The sequence below is a fragment of the Symphalangus syndactylus genome, chromosome 5, assembly GCF_028878055.3.
Source record: "Symphalangus syndactylus isolate Jambi chromosome 5, NHGRI_mSymSyn1-v2.1_pri, whole genome shotgun sequence".
NCBI classification, from domain to species: Eukaryota; Metazoa; Chordata; class Mammalia; order Primates; family Hylobatidae; genus Symphalangus; species Symphalangus syndactylus.
The window spans coordinates 35,183,684-35,203,867 of NC_072427.2; the positions used below are offsets into that span (position 1 = coordinate 35,183,684).

At 44.5% G+C, this 20,184-nt stretch overlaps 1 long non-coding RNA gene across 1 annotated transcript in view; it reads right to left on the reverse strand.

Moving 5' to 3' along the window:
• Positions 1–18,138, reverse strand: part of LOC134736600 (uncharacterized) — a 44,743-nt gene extending 26,605 nt beyond the window's left edge. The window contains exon 1 of the long non-coding RNA XR_010120696.1: positions 17,977–18,138. This is a non-coding gene — a long non-coding RNA (uncharacterized lncRNA). The remainder of the gene's footprint in view (positions 1–17,976) is intronic.
• Positions 18,139–20,184: the final 2,046 nt, after the last annotated feature.

Here is a 20,184-nt window from a genome sequence, read left to right on the forward strand (position 1 = left end):
AGGTGGCAGTGGATGAAGAGGAGATGTGCCCTGAATCCCATGATCTCTTAAGATGTTGCTGGGGTCCAGAAATTGTTTTGGTGAAACTTTCATAGAAGAGAGCACTGATGCTCCAATAGTGAAGTGAGTTGGCCAGGAGCATACAATCAGTTAGTTCATAGCAGAACTGGGACTTGACCTCCGAGAGCTGGACTTCAGGGCTAGTGTTCTTTTTTTTTTTTTTTTTTTTTTGAGACAGAGTCTCGCTCTGTCGCCCAGGCTGGAGTGCAGTGGCGCGATCTCCCGCTCACTGCAAGCTCCGCCTCCTGGGTTCATGCCATTCTCCTGCCTCAGCCTCTCCGAGTAGCTGGGACTACAGGAGCCCGCCACCACGCCCGGCTAATTTTTTTTGTATTTTTAGTAGAGACGGGGTTTCACCGTGGTCTCGATCTCCTGACCTCGTGATCCGCCCGCCTCGGCCTCCCAAAGTGCTGGGATTACAAGCGTGAGCCACCGCGCCCGGCCCAAGGGCTAGTGTTCTTTCCACTTGATCTTGTTACTCCTAGAATCCCCTCCTTTTTCTTGAACTTGTCAAAACAATTTGTCTAAAAGGAGTTTGCCCAAGCCGAATCCATCACACCACTCTGTTCTAGTTGAAATGCTAGGCTGGTCTTTCTTCTCTCTTTTTTTTTTTTTTTTTTTTTTTTTGAGACGGAGTCTTGCTCTGTCACCCAGGCTGGAGTGCAGTGGCGCAATCTCGGCTCACTGCAAGCTCCGCCTCCCGGGTTCACGTCATTCTCCTGCCTCAGCCTCTCCGAGTAGCTGGGACTACAGGCGCCCGCCACCACGCCCGGCTAATTTTTTTGTATTTTTAGTAGAGACGGGGTTTCACCGTGGTCTCGATCTCCTGACCTCGTGATCCACCCGCCTCAGCCTCCCAAAGTGCTGGGATTACAGGCGTGAGCCACCGCGCCCGGCTAGGTCTTTCTTCTCTTACTATCTGAACATGCCTTAATTAGAAATTAGGAGCAACTCCTGGGTCCTGGCCAATGCTTCAAAGAAACTGTATTGGCACCCGCAATGCTAAAACCACCGTTATTAAAGACAAACTGCTAATTACAAAATCCAAACCACTGCTTTGTGGGTTGTGGGGATCTCAAGTGAGTGGGTGGGACATAGGGCCAATTCTGGAGGGGCCTCGTTTATTGCCATTGATTTTTGGCCACAACAGAGAGCTGCCTCTTTTTTTTTTTTTTTTTTTTTTTTTGAGACAGAGTTTCGCTCTTGTCGCCCAGGCTAGAGTGCAATGGTGTGATCTCGGCTCACTGCAAACTCCGCCCACTGGGTTCAAGCAATTTTCCTGCCTCAGCCTCCCGAGTAGCTGGGATTACAGGTGCCTGCCACCACGCCCAGCTAATTTTTTGTATTTTTAGTAGAGATGGGGTTTCACCATGTTGCCCACACCAGGCCGAGCTGCCTCCTCTTGGATGCCACAAACCAATTAGGTTGGGAACCCTTCCAGGGAAGCTGCCACCATCTGGTAAATATTTGGGCAGCCTGGGTGATCTGAAAAGTCATTGGGGGTATTGCATGGTGGCTCAGGCCTGTAATCCCAGCACTTTGGGAGGCCGAGGTGGGTGGATTACCTGAGGTCAGGACTTTGAGACTATCCTGGTTAACATGGTGAAACTCCGTCTCTACTAAAAATACAAAAATTAGCCGGGTGTGGTGGCGGGAGCCTGTAATCCCAGCTACTCAGGAGGCTGAGACAGGAGGATCACTTGAACCCAGGAGGCGGAGGTTGCAGTGAGCTGAGATCATGCCATTGCACTCCAGCCTGGGCAGCAAAAGTGAAACTCTGTCTCAAAAAAAAAAAAAAAAAAAAGAAAGAAAAAAGAAAAGAAAAGAAAAAAAAATCAACCCCATGATGATTACCAGATCATCTATGGGCTGAAGTCAAGCTGCTGGGTTGTCTGTTCCATTAAGAAGTAACTGGCAAATTATCTGCCAAGAGATCTTGGTCTCTCCTGCATAGTGTTCTTATCTCACTGATAACTTACTTTATCATTACGAAAGACTCTACACCTTCATACTTCCTCTTCCCTGAACTTCCCCAACCAAGCCTTGCCCTCAGAGCCATAATTCATTAACTCACTCACTCAACACATTTCTATGCAACACGTCTTATATTCCAGCCATTGAGCTAGGTGTGTATAGTGTAGCCACTGCTGATATTGCCTACTAGGTGATATGACTTCCACCTCTAACTCTACCTCTCACTGTGTGACAGGCAAGACATTTGCTTTTCTGGTCCCTCTCCCTGTCCTTCTGGTTCAATCTCCTCACCTATAAGGTGATGGAATTGTAGAAAATGTTTCCTTTTGATTCTGTCTGTATCCTTCAGGGTCCGGTTAGGAGACAGCAATCACACGGTATTTGGAACAGAAGTTTAACATAAAAAATTATTAACTAGGGCCAGGCGTGGTGGCTTTTGCCTGTAATCCCAGCACTTTGGGAGGCCAAGGCAGGCGAATCATGAGGTCAGGAGATCGAGACCAGCCTGACCAACATGGTGAAACCTCGTCTCTACTAAAAATCCAAAAATTAGACAGGCGTGGTGGTGCGTGACTGTAACCCCAGCTACTCAGAGGTTGAGGCAAGAGAATGGCTTGAAACCTGGAGGCGGAGGTTGCAGTGAGCCGAGATCGCACCATTGCACTCCAGCCTGGGCGACAGAGTGATTCTCCATCTGGAAAAAAAAAAAAAAATTGGCCGGGTGCGGTGGCTCAAGCTTGTAATCCCACCACTTTGGGAGGCCGAGGCGGGCGGATCACGAGGTCAGGAGATCGAGGCCATCCTGGCTAACACGGTGAAACCCTATCTCTACTAAAAATACAAAAAAAAAATTAGCCGGGCATGGTGGCGGTGCCTGTAGTCCCAGCTACTCGGGAGGCTGAGGCAGGAAAATGGCGTGAACCCGGGAGGCGGAGCTTGCAGTGAGCCGAGATTGCACCAGCCTGGGCGACAGAGCAAGACTCCGTCTCAAAAAAAAAAAAAAAATTATTAACTAATAGCAGGGAGTTAGCTATTAAAGGGTAAAGTGAACTCTAAAGAACACAGGACTAGCAGATAGAGGGAGTACCTTAAGGTCCCACCTTAGGGCTGAAACAGAGAACCCGAGAAAGGGACAAACTTGGAGAGTCTCCATCCCGATGTGGAGACAGAGACCTTACAGAGAAGGTATAGCTGTCAATGAATGGCGGAGGGAGTTGCAGGGTGTGACAGACTGGGGTGGCAGGCAAGCAGGCAACCACTGGTGCTAGAAAATCTTGTTGAGAACCTGCATATGGGAGTGCTGAGAAGTCAGCCAGGACACTTGTGGAACTTGACAGAAGCTGCCTGTGGGATTAAAGTGAAACTTGCTGGGGGTGAGTCCCACCCTTGACCACAGGGGAGTCACCAGAGGAGGAAGAAAAGAAAGCACCTGAGAACCAGGAAGAGAAGCCCCTTTCTCCTGCGGTATCCCTCCAGAACCCTCCACTGACAAAGCTTAACATTATGTCATCAGGTGAAGAGAAATGTTTCTGGGATTCAGCACCAGTATCACAAGCAGGGGAAGTGAAGAGGGGGTGTGAAGACAAGAAGTGACAAATCAATAACCAGCATGCTGTCATTCTATAATATATGATTCTTGGAAATTTAACCTTAATGTAGGAAAGAAGTGAGTGAGTTGTATTGTACAGGTTAGATATGATCTTAGTCTGTTCTTCTATACCCTCCTTGCCTCTATTCCTCAATAATTAACAAATTTCTTCAGAATGAAACCAATCTTGGCTAGGATGGCATTGCACCTCAAAACTTTAAACATGCCATAATCATGTACATATATGATTATATGTCTATATTGTATATATAATTATATGATTAGTACAATAGTTACATAATAACTAAACATCTATACCAAGGACAGAGGTGGGTTTCAGCTTCTAAAATAATAAATAAAAGATGCCTAGGATTTCAATATGCTTCCTGATGACAGCAAGTAACTTGGAGGGGAAATAAGATCCAGTGAAGTCAATCTCAAACCAAATATTATCAAAAATCAGGTGAGTGACAGAGAAAATGTGATGAAAGTTTACAGGAAGGAAAAAGTCCCATAGGCTGAAATGGCCAAAGAAAATTGTGTGCCTGGCAGTAAAGTTTGAGAAGAATGTTTAGCAATGGGTAGAAGTTGTACGTAAAGTAGAATGAGAATAGGCTAAGAAGTGGCTACAGAATGAGAAACACAGACTAACTAGTCCTCCGAATTTGCTAGCCTTAGGTTTGAACTGAACCAGTCAGTTGCAGATGTGTTATGTGCATAGGACAAATGCCAGGAAGATGAGCACGCATGACTTCAAAGACTTGCTGGATCCTGTAAGGCCTTGTTGAAGGAAACATCATTCTACAGACTTCTCCATCATTTAGATGAACCTGTGGTTTCCATATCAGTGGACTGAGCATTTGCTAGTATAGAGGATTTGCTGCTATAATATTCAACTTCTGCTCTTCACATTGTTTAAGTGAAATATTGAAATACCGGCCGGGCACGGTGACTCATGCCTGTAATCCCGGCACTTTGGTCCCAGCTACTCACTCACTCGGGAAGCTGAGGTGGGAGGATCTCTTGAGCCTGAGAAGTCAAGGCTGCAGTGAGCAAGGCTGCAGTGAGCAAGGCTGCAGTGAGCTGTGACTCCACCACTGCCCTCCAGCCTGGGCAACAGAGCAGGACCCTGTCTCAAAAAAAAAAAGAAAACAAAAATCCTTAGTGGAGACTTCCTTTCCTTTTCCCCTATCAAAAGAACAGGCTGACACTGATACTCTTCCCCAGGTGTCTCTGCTGGTGGGTGGATGTTTTCCAGGGCGTTCTTTCACAGAAGACTCAGCTTTCTGATAAAATATGTCTGTAAAATATCGCATTTACTACTTACAGGGCATGACATGGGGCTCTGACAAATAGAATGCAAAGGAGATCGCTGGTATCAGTCCACATATTAAATATTAGAGAAGCTAATTTTGTTGTATTTTTTAGAAAGAAAATAATTGGAAATAGAAATTTTTATTTTTATTTGTACCTTTCCTCAAGGCACCACCCCAAGGTGGTGTCTCCTGTCTCCAGGCTCTACCAGGAAGCTGCAGTGACTGCACTGGCAGCTCTGGGCTTTATTTCCTTCTTTGGTTTTGGCCCTGGGAATTGCTCTGACTTTCTTAGAAACTCTGTTATGCATTAGCAATAATTATTCTTTTCGACATCACTAGATGTTTTATAGCATGATAGTTTTCTTTTTTTTTTTTTCTTTTTTTTTGAGATGGAATCTCGCTCTGTTGCCCAGGCTGGAGTGCAGGGGCATGATCTCAGCTTACTGCAACCACCACCTCCCAGGTTCAAGCGATTGTCTCGCTTCAGCCTCCCAAGTAGCTGGGACTACAGGCGCCCACCACCACACCCAGCTAATTTTTGTATTTTTAGTAGAGACGGGATTTCACCATGTTGGACAGGCTGATCTCAAACTCCTGACCTCAGGTGATCCACCCGCCTCGGCCTCCCAAAGTGCTGGGATTATAAGCATGAGCCACCGTGCCTGGCCAGCATGATAGTTTTAAGGTCATTTTGTTGTCCTTATTGCCAGAAATGGGAGGCTACAATAGTTTTGGAAAGAAGGCTGGGCTCGGTGGCTCACGCCTGTAATCCCAGCACTCTGGGAGGTTGAGGCAGGTGGATCACGTGAGGTCGAGAGTTCGAGGCCAGCCTGACCAACATGGAGAAACCCCGTCTCTACTAAAAATACAAATAAAATTAGCCAGGCATGGTGGTGCATGCCTGTAATCCCAGCTACTCGGGAGGCTAAGGCAGGAGAAGGGGTTGAACCCAGGAGGTGGAGGTTGCAGTGAGCCGAGATTGTGCCACTGCATTCCAGTCTGGGTGACAGAGTGAGACTCTCTCAAAAAAAAAAAAAAGAGTTTTGGAAAGAAACATGGTTATTTTATGTAACAATGGAAACATTTTCAAATGTCCATTTTCAATATGCTCTCCTCATGAGTGGCTTTTGAAGAAAAATCTATTTCTTTTTTTTTTTTTTTTTTTTTTGAGACGGAGTCTTGCTCTGTCGCCCATTCTGGAGTGCAGTGGCGCGATCTTAGCTCACTGCAAGCTCTGCCTCCCGGGTTCACGCCATTCTCCTGCCTCAGCCTCCCGAGTAGCTGGGACTATAGGCGCCCGCCACCACTCCCGGCTAATTTTTTTTGTATTTTAGTAGAGATGGGGTTTCACCGTGTTAGGCAGGAAGGTCTCGAACTCCTGACCTTGTGATCCGCCCGCCTCAGCCTCCCAAAGTGCTGGGATTACAGGCGTGAGCCACTGCACCCGGCCAAAAATCTATTTCTTATTCATTGTTAAAAATTGCATTTATCTTGAAGGGATACACTCAGAAGTTTTGTTTTTTCCACACCATTTGCTAGGTAGTATACTACTTATTGTTATTTGCCATCATGAAAAAAGGCTAGCAAAATTGGAAAATTTGTAATTTTGTAAAATAGAGTGCAACCTCAAGTTTAAGTTGAATTTTAAAGTACTTTTATGATTATGCTTCATCTCAGTACAAAGTAGTGTAAAGAGTCTACTATTTAAAGGTCTTGTTTTCTAAAAGTAGCCACATTAATGATATTCGAAAGCACTCCAATTGCAATATGTGGCGACATGCTGAAATTGAACAAGAATCAGGGGCCCCATTTTCATCCCCTCAGCGCTAAGGAAAGTCTACTATTCCTTTAGCTTTCACCACTCACTGGGCATGACATGGGGCTCTGACAAACAGAATACAGGGGAGGCCACCGTTATCAGTCCACATATTAAATATTAGTAATGCTTAATTTTTTTATCTTTTAGAAAAGTAGAAATTTCTTCGCTTTTCTCAAAGGATTATCTTATACACTCTGAGAGGGGTCCACCCTATTTTGTAGACCACTGTTTTATAGGAAGTGTTGTGGGTTGAACTGTGTCCCCCAGAAAGACATGTTCAAGTCCTAACCACTGGTACCTGTGAATGTGACCTTGTTTGGAAATAGGGTCATTGCAGATATAATTATTTAAGATGAGGTCATACTGGAGTAAGATGCAATATGACTGGTGTCCTCATAAGACGAGAAAAAGACATGTTTATTAAAAAGATGATGTCGAGAAACAGCCATGTGATGATGGAGGCACAGCTTGGAGCAACCCACCCACAAGGGCAGCATACCAGGAATTGCTGGCAAACACCAGAAGCTAGAAGAGGCAAGGAAAGATTCTCTTCTATGGCTTTCAGAGAGAACATGTCTCCGCCAACACCTCGCTTTTAGACTTCTGGCCTCCAGAACTGTGCGATGATACACTTCTGTTGCTTAAGCCACACAGTTTGTGGTACTTTGTTATGGCAGCCCTAACCAATGAATTTAGAGAATGAAGAAAGTTCAGAGAGGTAGCAGAAGTACCAGTAGAGCAAGGTGACCCAGAGAGATGATAGCTTAGGAGGGAGGGTGTGTCAATGGTTTCAAATGCATCCCAGGAAGCAAGAGGACATGAGCAAAGGCCCTGGAATGTGCCTGCTTAGGGCTAGGGGCTGGGAGAGGAAACATTCCTGCTCAGAGGGGCAAGGCACTCAGAGAAGTAGAGGAAGATGTATCGGTAGCAAGCGTGGTGGCCCAGGCCTGTAATCCCAGCACTTTGGGAGACTGAGGTGGGCAGATCACTTGAGGTCAGGAGTTTGAGATCAGCCTGGGCAACATGGTGAAACCCCCGTCTCTACTAAAAATATAAAAATTATCCAGCCATGGTGGTGGGGCACCTGTAATGTCAGCTACTCGGGGCTGAGGCAGGAGAATCGCTTGAACCCGGGAGGCGAAGGTTGCAGTGAGCCGAGATCATGCCAGTGCACTCCAGCATGGGTGACAGAGTAAGACTCCATTTCAAAAAGAAAAAAAAAAAAGAAAAAGAAGATGCATTGGGGCGTCGGGACGGGTTGGGTGCAGATGGCTGTGAAGAGCCCTGAGTGCCCACTCCTTTTGCCTTTTGTTGGCTTTCCCTCTTCTGGTGTCTGCATTCCTGCTCCCTTCTAGTCATTGCAACCCTGTCCACATTGTTTTCCTTGAGATTTTCTTGTGACACGTATCTAGGCTTCCAAGTGCCCCGCCAACACTACAGATCTCTCCATTGCCTTTCCCACACATAGGACCACTCATATTCTCTCTGCCTCGAATGCTGAAATTCTGCCTGAGTCATCGCTTGACGGCCTGATTTATAAAGGTTTGCTAAGTTGTTGTACCTCTGTTTAATGGTATGCTGAGCCGCTGTTGGAAAGATTGATACTGTTAATTAAAAAGCAAGGTGTAGAAAAGGGATTTTTTTTTTTTAGGAGGCGTCTGTGTTTATATAAAAAAGTTGCACGTGCATAGAGTATGCCTATTAGATTAGACTTCTTCCCTCAAAATAAACAAAAACAAGCAAACAAACCAGTAGATGTTGCCTCTGGAAGGAAACTAGGTATCAGGAACAGGAGCAAATGCCAATTTGCTTTTCAATATATATGCTTGTGTACTTAAAAGTTTTTGTGCTGTGAAAGGAAAATAAATCTTGGGGCCCCCAAATCACTAAGCTAAAGGGAAAAGTCAAGCTGGGAAGTGCATAGGGCCAACCTGCCTCCCATTCTTTTTTTCTTTTTTTTGAAACGGAGTCTCGCTCTGTCGCCCAGGCTGGAGTGCAGTGGCGCAATCTCGGCTCACTGCCAGCTCCGCCTCCCGGGTTTACGCCATTTTCCTGCCTCAGCCTCCCCAGTAGCTGGGACTACAGGTGCCTGTCACCACGCTTGGCTAATTTTTTTTTGTATTTTTAGTAGAGATGGGGTTTCACCGTGTTAGCCAGGATGTCTACGATCTCCTGACCTCGTAATCCGCCAGCATCAGCCTCCAAAGTGCTAGGATTATAGGCGTGAGCCACCGCACCCGGCCCGACCTGCCTCCCATTCTATTCAAAGTTACCCTTCTGCTCCCTGAGGTAAATGCATATCTGACTCTCTCATTGGGAGAGGCTAATGAGAAACTCAAAAGAATGCAATCCTTTGCCTCCTATCTACCTATGCCCTGGAAGCGCCCTCCCCGCTTTGAGCTGTCCTACCTTTCTGGACTGAACCAATGTACATCTTACACATATTGAATGTCTCATGTCTCCCTAAAATGTATAAAACCAAGCTCTGGGGCCGGGCGTCGTGGCTTACACCTGTAATCCCAGCGCTTTGGGAGGCCGAGGCGGGTGGATAACACGAAGTCAGGAGATGAAGACCATCCTGGCTAACACGGTGAAAACCCGTCTCTACTAAAAATACAAAAAATTAGCCGGCCATGGTGGCGGGCGCCTGTAGTCCCAGCTACTGGGGAGGCTGAGGCAGGGGAATGGCGTGAACCCGAGAGGCGAAGCTTGCAGTGAGCCGAGATCGCGCCGCTGCACTCCAGCCTGGGCGACAGAGGGAGACTCCGTCTCAAAAAAAAAAAAAGAAATAAAACCAAGCTCTGCCCCTACCACCTTGGGCACATGTCGTCAGGACCTTGTGAGGCGCGTGTCCTCAACCTAGGCAAAGTAAACTTTCTAAATTAATTGAGACCTGTCTCAGGTTTTCGGGGTTGACAATGCCATGTATATATTACATTTATGAAAATTAATTTAAAAAGTAAACATATCCTTCCATGTTTATAAAAATTAAACATATCCTTCCAGTCATAATGTCACTAATAGCTTAATGTGAATTAGCATAGCAGATGGCATGAACTCAGTGGGTGCCTCAGGGAAAAGATGTGCTAAAGGTAGACTCAGAGGCTGAAAGAAGTAACAAGGCAAGGAAGATAAACTGACCCCGCTCCTGGAGAAGGAGCCACATTTCCATTAAGGGAGTGAGATTATCTGCTGAGCCCAAAGAAGAGATCTGCTAGGGCAGCTCACATGATAGAATAGGTTTACTCACTTATTTATTCATTCAGCCACTCAGCAAATACTTATAGAGCACCTACTTCATGTCTTGTGCTAGGTGCTGGGAATACAGTGAAGAACAAAAGTGAAACAGTTTCTGCTCTCATACAGAGATTATAATTTCTTAAGAAAGTCAGGCCTTTGGAATGCAGTATGACAAATGCCATGAGAGAAAAAACATAAGGTTTGTATTCCAGACATTTGTTTATTTATGTGTGAGTCGCTGGATATAATAGGCAGTACGGATATAATAGGCAATGATGTCCACATTGTAATCCCCAGAACCTGTGAATAACTTGCCATATACAGGGCAGAGGGGTCTTTGTAGATGTGATTAAATTAAGGAATTTGAGATGGAGAGATTACCCTGGATAATCTGGGTGGGTCCAATCTACTCACCTGCCTCCTTAAAATCAAAAAATCTTTCCTAGCTGAGTTCAGAGTCAGAGAGAGATGTGACTGTGGAAACATGGTCAGAGAGATGGAAGGATGCTGATTTTGGAGATAAGAAAGGAGCCATGAGCCAAGGAATGAGGGCAGCCTCTAGAAGCAGACAAAGACAACAAACGAACACCCTGCCAGAGCTTGATTTTAGCTCAGTGAGGACTGTGTTAGACTTCCAACTTACAGAGCTGCATTGTTTTAAGCTGCTAAATTTGTGGTGATTTGCTGCAGCTATGATACAAAATGAGTACTTTGAGTTAGCCTATGGGCATATAAAGTTTGAGTAAAAAAAGATTCCTGTTCTCAAGATTTTTTTTTTTTTTTGAGACCGGGTCTCATTTTGTCACCCAGGTTGGAGTGCAATGGCACAATCACAGCTCACTGCAGTCTTGAACTCCTGGGCTCAGGTGATCCTCCCTCTTCAGCCTCCTGGGTAGCTGGGACTATAGGCCCATGTCACTATCCCTGACTAATTTTTGTATTTTTTGTAGAGATGGAATTTTGCCATGTTGCCCAGGCTGGAAGAATGTATATATTATCACAATTTATTGGGGGAGACAAACATGTAAATGGAATAATACAAGTGTGAAAGTTGGGGTGTGTACGTGTAACCATGTATATAAAATTTGCTTGGAGACATTCTGTTAATATCTCCCATCTTAGAAAAAGTTCTCCGCCACTTCTGCCTCATTTCCTCACTCCCTGTCACAGTAGTCTCCAATTCTTTTCCTCCAATTTCCTCTTAAAGCCACTTAGTCACTTTTGTTCTCACTTTCCCCTCAACACTACTTGCCCGTGGTCCAGGTTACTAATGGCTTCCATCATGCTAAATGCAATGGTAATTTCAGTCCTCACCCAGCACACTGATTAGCAGCAATGACACAGCTGACCATGACCTCTTCCTTGATATACTTCCGTTACTTGGTTTCCAGGGCTCCATACTCTTTGGTTTTCCTTTTCCTTTGTTGTATGGCACTTTTCTTTCTCTTTTGTAGCATCCTTGTCTTCCAATCTCAATTTTAGGCAGCATTGACTAGTTTTTTTGTTGGAGATGACAAAAGAATGCAGTGTTCCTATAACACCAGGAGCTCTGATATTTTAAAAAATCTATGGGACAAGTCTGAAAGAAAACTTGATTCTACCCTAGACCCTTGTTTCAATCCTAGAGTCTAAACCATACCTGTTTGGATGTGAATGAAGAATGAAACTGGAAAGACATAATTCTGAAAGTTCACATAACAATCACCCATGACTTTATAAATACACTGTTTTGGTGAGTACTAATGAACTAGAAATTAGGTCAATGAATCCTTTGTTTAAGATGGCATTAAGTTAAATTTCTATGCGTGAATTGTTTTCATACACAAAACTCAGTCACTTATCCAATAAATCAACACCAACTTCTCAGGTGCTCACATGGGGAGGCTATGTAAGTACTGTTTAGGAATACAGGCATGGAATCACACAAGCATGTTGAAACACAGGAAGTGACCACTCTGACAATCTCTATATCCAATTTTTATGTTCATTTTAATATCTGATTATATTTTATTCAATTAATCTTTTCAATACTTTGGAAAAAAAGAGAGAAAACACAAGCAAAAAGCAAAGACTGAAACAAAGATGGTCTCTCATACCTATTCCTAACTCCAATATCAAAAATATATTAGAATCAGCATAATTCATGCCCGGTGTTCCTTTTTTACTTCATTTGTTTGCTCCATAGGAGAAGGGCTAAAACCTCAGCTGACTGCAGTTCTGAGATCCCAAAGTGATCCTTGCTAGACATACCCAAGGAAACATGAGGTCTGGTGGTGCCAGAGGGTTTATATTAGCTTCTTCCGGTGGAGTGCTGGAACTGATTCACAAGAGCTGACTGGTAGATTTTCAAGAATTTTTGAGGAATGATTGATGTCACACTGATAGTTTGAATTCCACAGTGGAAGTATTTATACCATTGAAATTGGCAATTGCTATAAATTAGGCCCCCTATTGCCACCTATAAAAAAACAGCTGTCTAACAGATTACCAGTATACTACTGGTTGAGTCTCTTCTTCAACAAACCTTGTTCTGTCAACAGGGTTTTCCAGATTTCCATTTTTCAGTTGGGACTTTCTGTCTGAAGTATTTTAATTTTTTTTTTCTTTTTTGAGACAGGGTCTCACTGTGTCACCCAGGCCGGAATGCTGTAGCATGATCTCGGCTCACTGTAGCCTCAGCCTCCCAGGCTCAAGTTATCCTCCCACCTTGGCCTCACCTGACCAGTAGCTGGGACTACAGGTGTGTGCCATATGTCTGGCTAATATTAATTTTTTTTTTTTTAGAGATGGGATCTCACTATGTTGCCCAGGTTGGTCTAGAACTCCTGGCCTGAAGTAATCCCCCCCACCTTGGCCTCCAAAAGTGCTGGGATTACAAGTGTCAGCCATTGCACTCAGCCTATTTTAACTTTCTATAGTGAATCATTATAGGTATAAATCATTTTAATCAAGTCTTGGTTTTTTTCTATATGGGCAAACTATTTACAAGCATAAATACCTTACTAGGTTTTGGTTTTACACTTATTTATACAACTCCACTCATAACTACATGACATGATTGATAATAGTTAATTTATCTGTCCTTCCCATTTCATGGACAACTGCATGTCTTTAATACTGATATAATTTAGCGTTTAGAAGCTTCAGTTTCATCATTCATAAAACTAGGATAATAGTAATATATACTGCTCATTTCTTCGCTGGGAGTATTAAAAGAAATACATGTAAGGAACTTAGCACAGTGCTTGGCACATGGTAATATCTCAGTAAACTTTAGTGATTGTGTAGTAATAATAATAGTAGTACTTTGTGCGGTGGGGTACACACACAGAAAAGGGTGAGATGTGGTGCTTTGGTGAAGAAATGCTTTGGCCAATCCTTCTATAGCTTAGGAACATTTATTAAGCATTTGCAATTTGGTGGCTTAGATTTTGGCAGTCCCGGTATACAAGCTAATCCCTTTGCTAGTAGAAAGATTGAGAAATTATCAATTGAGAAATTCTTCACACTCTCAGAATCACATTGGGTATTTCATAGATCAGGCACACCAAGTTGATATTTTGGAATTGTAAGACTAAAAAATATTGGCTATTTCATATCTTCTTATCTGTCCTCAAATTTCCAAAAGTGGTGTTTCTTCATTGCCCATCTCCCTCTAAAATGATGATCATGATTCATGAGAAAATAGAAGCAGGACAGTTGGGACCTTCTTCTTTTCCTTCCACTGAATATACCACCGTACACTTATCTGTACCTGCATCTTTTTGCCTTTATCCTGTTACTGCAGATGACATGTCCAAGCTCCTAACTGAGGGATCAAATCCCCTTTGACCTCAAAGACTTAACTCCTACAGATGTCCCCCTTCTCTGTTTCATAGTCCTTTCCCCTCTATTGGATCATTCTCCTCCCAGCCTACAAAAAATGTTTTAGTTTCTCCCACCTTAAGCTAAAAAACTTTCCACTGATGTCTTGTCATTCTCCAGCTGCTATCCCTATTTCTCTGCTCTCCTTCAGAACACCCTATCACCTCCCATTGTTTCTCTAGTCTACTGTCATTAGCTTCTCTCCCCAAAAGTGATGGAAATTGTTTGGTAAAGCCTATTAACACCCATGCTGCCAAACCCAGTGGTCGCTCCTCTGTCTCTGTGCTTCTCCATCTTTCAGTGGTATTTGGTAGGGTTGATCTTTGAAAAACCATCCTCTCCTGGCTGCTGTGTCACATTCTCTAGTTTCTGCCTATTCTCTAGCCATTTCCTCTGAGTCTTCTTTGCTGGTACCTTTTTTCTCTGTTTGATTTCTTTTTTTTTTCCGAGATGAAGTCTTGCTCTGTCGCCTAGGCTGGAATGCAGTGGCGCAATCCTGCCTCAGTGTTCCGAGTAGCTGGGATTACAGGTGCCCGCCACCATGCTCAGCTAATTTTTGTATTTTTAGTAGAGACGGGGTTTCACCATGTTGGCCAGGCTGGTCTCGAACTCCTGACCTCAGGTGATCCACCCATCTTGGCCTCCCAAAGTGCTGGGATTACAGGCATGAGCCACCACACCCAGACTTCTCTTTGATTTCTAAATGTTGCAGTATCCACATCTAGGCCCTTGGCCCTCTTCTTCCATGACAGATTTTTTTTTTTTTTTTTGAGACAGAGTCTAGCTCTGTTGCCCAAGCTAGAGTGCAGTGGCGCAATCTCGGCTCACTGCCAGCTCCACCTCCCAGGTTCACGCCATTGTCCTGCCTCAGCCTCCTGAGTAGCTGGGACTACAGGCGCCCGCCACCACGCCCAGCTAATTTTTTATATTTTTAGTAGAGATGGGGTTTCACCGTGTTAGCCAGGATGGTCTCGATCTCCTGACCTCGTGATCCGCCTGCCTCGGCCTCCCAAAGCGCTGGGATTACCGGCGTGAGCCATCGCGCCCGGCCTTCCACGACAGATTTTATCTGGCCTCATGACTTTAAATTACACTTATTTGGCCATAACTTCCAAATTAATGAATTTCACTCTTGCTATCTAGGCCTCCTACTTAATATATCCTCATTTGGATGCTCACTGGGTGACTCAAACCAATATGACCAAACAGAACTCTTGATTTTCCCTTGGAAACATAGCTCCCATAGTCATCCCCATTCAGTAAGCAGCACCATCTACCTAGATTCTTAATGTCTTACTCCCTGCATCTAGTCTACCATCGAGGCAGCTCTATTTCTAGACTATATCCCAGTCCTGCTCATGCCTTCCTGCTTTCCCCTTTGGTCGTTTATGATCAGTTATCTCCCTAGCAGCAGAAAGATCTTTTTAGTATATAAATAAGATCACATCATCCCCTACTTAGTTAGCTTCCTATCAGAACACAATTCGAAATCCTTCTTTGGTCCACCAGGCCCTCTTTGTGCTGGCCCCAGCCTGTCTCTTCAACTCCCTCTTGCCCATATTCTTCTCCCACTATGCTCCAGCCACACTGGCCTTCAGTATGGTCCTGCAACAAGTCAAGCGATACCACACTGCTTAGGGCCATTGCATTTGCTGTTTTCTTTGCCTGGAGTGTTCTGCCTCCACATCTATGCTTGACAGGCTCCTTTCTGTAATTCAGACCTTAGTTCAAAGTCACTTCTCCAGAAAGACTTTCCTCAACTACCCAATCTACAATCATTCTCCCTATCCCTGCCTGCCACTTTGTTCTCTAGCACATTACCCTTTTTATTTTTCCCATATACCATTCTCTGAATTGATCTTGATCGCTTACTTATTTGTTTGTTTACTTGTTCCCTGCTGATTCCTCAGTATCATCTCACACATCATCTGATAACCAACACTTGCTGGAGGAATGAACACTCTGGACACCCAACAAAGATATTTCTTATAGTTGAGGGGGTTATCTATTCCACTGCTGACTGTCCTGTAAGTAAAGGCACACTCATATGAGAAATTTATTGCAGAACGTAGCAGCAGGAAAGCATTATCTCTGTTGAGAATGTTCAGTGCCTTTTCCTTTTCTGGTTTCAAAGCTGTCACTGTTAGTTTCTATTTTTTGTTTTGCCTTGGCTATTAGGAAGCTGAAAGTCAAATTTCAAACTCAAGGATGAATATCACGGTCTCTCCAATAGTGAACATAAGTTCTTCCTTCCTGAGGTTGATTTCCTCCCTTTGTTGTCAGGAAGTATGGTAATGAAATTTGTTACAAGTTGCTTCAATTTCTTTCTGGATGGAAGTGTGATTTAAACAAAAGCATTCAAAGTGTTAACATTCTGGCATAGACTGCACAGCTACCTGTAAGGAATGCTGACTTGGAGCCATGTAGTATTGAATGGGAGCTCTCTGGCTGTAAGAGTTTATGAGCAACCTCTATTGTTGTTAGGTGATTTGCTGTGATTCGTATTTGGGAATTCCCCAAGGTAGTTTTAGTTGGGGTTTGACTTGCCTAAAAAGAGCTCAAGCCTCTGGGTGTTAGGGGTTTTAGGCTTTTTTGTATTTGTTGACTTGATGAGTGTCACTTCAGAGTTATGAATCAAAAGATCTTGAGAGTTTATTGTTCTCTTAGAGCTCAATGTCTCAGTAGTAGAAGAAGTACGCCTTTTAGTTTAGCCTTAAAATGCGATGTCTTGATCTCAAGTAAATTCATGGACTACACCCTTCTAAGGTTCAAAGGAACTGTTCTTAATTATTGTTTAGGTCCAGGGAGGGTTTTGAAGTTTATGGAGCATAAAACATGCTTCTCCCTAGCCTGGCAAAATTAAAATGTAGCTCTTTTGAAGTTCAGCATATGTTGGTATTTTAATTTATTGGCTACTTTAAATATTTTGTTTGTGGCAACAACATTCATAAAACAGCAAGAGGGAAAGCATACACTGATTCATTATTATCAAATATTTTTTGATATTTATACTAAATAGATATAGATGATGTAAAGAATATATATATCTGGTTAATCCGTGAAGGCATAAGAGTGGACAAATCTCTTTGAATAAAATATGCTATTAAAATAGTCTTGATGGCCTAAATGCAATGTGGAATAATGCTACTGTATATAAGAATTGTACCTTAATTTAAACGTTTCTGCCAAACAAACGTTGTAGTTAAGTATTACTTAACAATTGGGCACAAAATTATATTTTAATTTTTAATGAAAACAAACATTGATTAAAGTAGTTTTGAAGAAGGAGCATGCAGAAAATAATTTTCATGAACTATTTCCTTCCAGAAAGGGAAGGGAATGGGTCTTTTGGTAATCAAATGTTAAAAAAACAATCAATCAATCAACCATGTATTATATCATGCAGTAAGTAATTTTTTAAATTAACCTTTTAAAATACACTTTTCTTTTTTCTTTTTCTTTTTTTTTTTTTTTTTGAGAGGGAGTCTCGCTGTGTTGCCTAGGCTGGAGTGCAATGGCGCAGTCTCTGCTCACTGCAACCTCTGCTTCCTAGGCTCAAGCAATTCTCCTGCCTCAGCCTCCTGAGTAGCTGAGATTACAGGTGCCCACCACCACGCCCGGCCAATTTTTGTATTTTTAGTAGAGATGGGGTTTCACCATATGGGCCAGGCTGGTCTTGAACTCCTGATCTCAAATGATCCACCTGACTTGGCCTCCCAAAATGCTGGGATTACAGATGTGACTGTGCCTAGCCTAAAATACACATTTTATCTACTTATATGGGTTCCTTTTTAAGGTAAAAATCAGGATTTACTTAAAGATGTATTAATTTATAAGGATATTTGATGAAAGAATTCCAAATAGCACATTTAAAACGTTACTATTGATAATTTTTTATGATAAAAATATAATAAAAATATGTTTATACATAACTTTATTATAACATTTCTATATCCAGATTTTACCTATGACCTTCTCTTCCCCATAACTGAAACCAATGTAGTCAATAGCAATTTCAATTTAAGTGACTGTAAAGTCATTTTTCATCATCTACCATAAAGCTTGGGTCGTTTCCCAAGTACATTTGAAAGTGAGATTTGTTAGGTAACGGGTACCTTAATGGCGCCGGTTCCGGGTTCTTCTCCCCTCCTTGACCAGGCACTGTCTGAACCCGCCAAAGGAGGGCCAATCAGAAAGAAGCATCTCCCGCCTTCCCTTGGGCCCGCCCCACGTAGGCCCAAGGGATATAAAACCCAGCACACCAGCAGCTCTCTCTCTCTCTTCTCTTCTTTTCTCTCCTCTCTCCTCTCTTTTCTTTTCTCTCCTCTCTCTTCTTTTCTCTCCTCTCTCTCCCCCGCGCGACCTGACCTCTACCTCTCCAATAAAGATCTCTTGGCTGCCATCGGTGTCGTCTCTGACTAGCCTGTCGCCCTTCATTTTGGTGCCGTGACTCGGATCGGGATCCCCACCTTTAGGTGGGACCCCGATCCCCTTCCCAGGCTCAGTCTAGACCTCCAGCCAGCCTTCACCCATTTTCCTGTTCGCCGAGCTCTTCGCCCACCACTGGCCTCATCTCGGTAAGCTTTCCCCTCCCGGGCCTACCTCTCAGGCAAATCGGCAGACCCTAGCCACTCCCGTGACGGACATATTTTGCCTGACGCCCTTAAGGCAGTGGTAGGCCCCTATCATTCACTTCCGCCTTGGCCTGCAGGGAATGGAGTTTTCTCCCTCTCCTCCTCGAGTCTCCGGCCTGGGCCCCTCTCCTTCGCTCCTTAAAATCCTGGTACCAGGTGACCCATGGCCTCCCGACTCTCAGAGGCTCCTCAGTCCTTCTGTTTCGGTGACGATTGATCCGGACGCTCTGACTCGCTCCGCAGCAAGCAGCTAGCAGGGGACGCCCTGCCTAGCTCGTCGCCGTCTATTCCTTCCTCTCATTATGGGAGGCTCTGCATCCCTGCCGGCCGACACCCCCCTACAATGTCTTTTAAATAATTTGTCGGCCCTTGGCCTCGCCTCAGACATCAAACCAAAACACCTAATTAAATTTTGCACTCAAAACTGGCCCACCTATCCCCTAGACAACCAAAAAAATGGCCTCCTTATGGCTCTCTTGATCCTGATCTTCTTTGGGATCTCTACAACTATTGTGTGCGAACAGGAAAATGGGTAAAGATCCCATATATTCACGGCTTCTTCCTCCTACAGGACACACCTAACCTCTGCCTCCCTTGCGAACCCCAACAGCTCCTTGCCGCTCTTAAACTGCCAACCCCTCCCTCTGCCCCCGACTTCGACCCAGCCGACGAGCCCCCCCCCCATACCACCACCCTCCGCCCCGCTTTCCGGCCGCCAGCCCAGATCAACCAGACGCCCCTCCCAGCGGCGCCTGCTCGCCCCCCACCAACTGCACCTACACCACCGCTCCTCCAAACTTCCCAGCCCCCGAAGGCTGGTGCAATGGCTCCCTACACAAGTCTATCAATTCTTCCACTGGTGGCCCCTGTGTTCCCGTCACTCTCTTTCCCCAACTCACCCTATTACCCTTCTCTGAAGGCTCATCAGCATACCACTTTGACCACCCTGACCTAGACCCCTCACAGATTCACCGACACAAGAGAGCAGTTTTCCTACCATTCATTCTCGGGCTATCCCTCACCACCTCCCTACTAGGCTCAGGACTAGGGGCTGCCTCCCTAGGTTGCAGCGTGTCTCAGTTTTCCGATCTCAAGATTCCCAGTCCTTAGCCACTTTACAACGTCAAATCACATCCCTAGCAGGGGTAACACTTCAAACCGCCGAGCTCTAGATTTACTCACCGCTGAAAAAGGCGGTACTTGCATCTTCTTACAAACATTAAAACTTACATAACATTAGGAAGAAACTAATAGGGGCCAACTCGTCCCCATCATTGTGGGACACCCTAAAGACCCCCTCCTAGCCTGGATCCTCCCATTTCTAGGCCCTCTCATGGGTCCTCTTGTGCTCTCCTTCCGTGCCTTCTCAAATCCATGAGACAGCAAGTCTCATCCATCTCTAACCAAACCTTTAACCAGCTTCTCTTTAGACATTATCAACTCCTAGCAACCAGCGAAGAAGCGGCTGACTCCAGAGACAGACTCTGAGCTCCATGTCTCGGTTCCACCAGTTCCTAGATGATCTCCGCAAAGACTGCTGGCTCATCACAGACCCCTCCCTGCCCTTTGGCTGGCTACAAGGAACATTCATGGACTTCACAACTGAGGAGATATTCACATACAGCGCCCTACTGCTTGGCCTTCTACTCCTGCTGTGCCCCGTACACAACCCCCACAGTCCTCCCATAC